The sequence below is a fragment of the Hipposideros armiger genome, unplaced genomic scaffold (assembly GCF_001890085.2).
Source record: "Hipposideros armiger isolate ML-2016 unplaced genomic scaffold, ASM189008v1 scaffold_124, whole genome shotgun sequence".
Classification (NCBI taxonomy): Eukaryota; Metazoa; Chordata; class Mammalia; order Chiroptera; family Hipposideridae; genus Hipposideros; species Hipposideros armiger.
Genome location: NW_017731474.1, coordinates 2,183,155 through 2,183,911, shown reverse-complemented (window position 1 = coordinate 2,183,911; position 757 = coordinate 2,183,155).

The following is a 757-nucleotide window of genomic DNA, read 5'->3' as shown; positions in this document are numbered from 1 at the left end:
TAGCTAAAGGGTTAAAGCCTGGCCCAGTAGGGGGCCTACAGAATCCAGCCCCAAAGCTCCTGCAGGTAGCTGTCCTTTCTAATTGGTTGATGCACAGTCTTCGTTAAGATATTTTAAATATTGCTCCTGCAGATCACCAGATTTGCTTAAGCTTTGACGGAGCAACTGCAGGAATTCTCTCTGTTGATAGGTATAATAACAATGCACAATGAGATAAGCCAAAAATCAAATTTGCTGTTAGAAAAGTATTTGATATAGCATTGTGTCATAAGCCAAAGGGACTCAAGAGTCATGTGCCAGCTACGAAGAAATACAGCTATGATTGGGAAACTGAATGTTTTAAATTCAACATCAGAAATGGTTTAAATTGAAATTATCAAATTAGATAAATACCTTTCATCATCAGAAACTTTTATTTACTGCAGCAGTTTACATGTATAGGTGTTAAAGTACATTCTGGTCTAGTATTTAATGACTTGTCAAATATATATTGAGCTCTTGTGAATTTCAATGCATCTGGCATATGTAGGAGATAATAATTACAGAGAATCTATAATTGAGGCAGTCCTATCATGGGACTTGTTGGCGTAATTAAGGATAGTGATGAAAAATAGAAGAGGTGGAGGCAAGATGAAGTACACAGAGATTCTAAAGATGACTTCAAGCCATATAATAATACTTCTGACTATTGGAGATATTGAATAATGTTGCTCCCACTGTTGTGTTATTTATGAGAAATAAAAAGAAATATGTAACA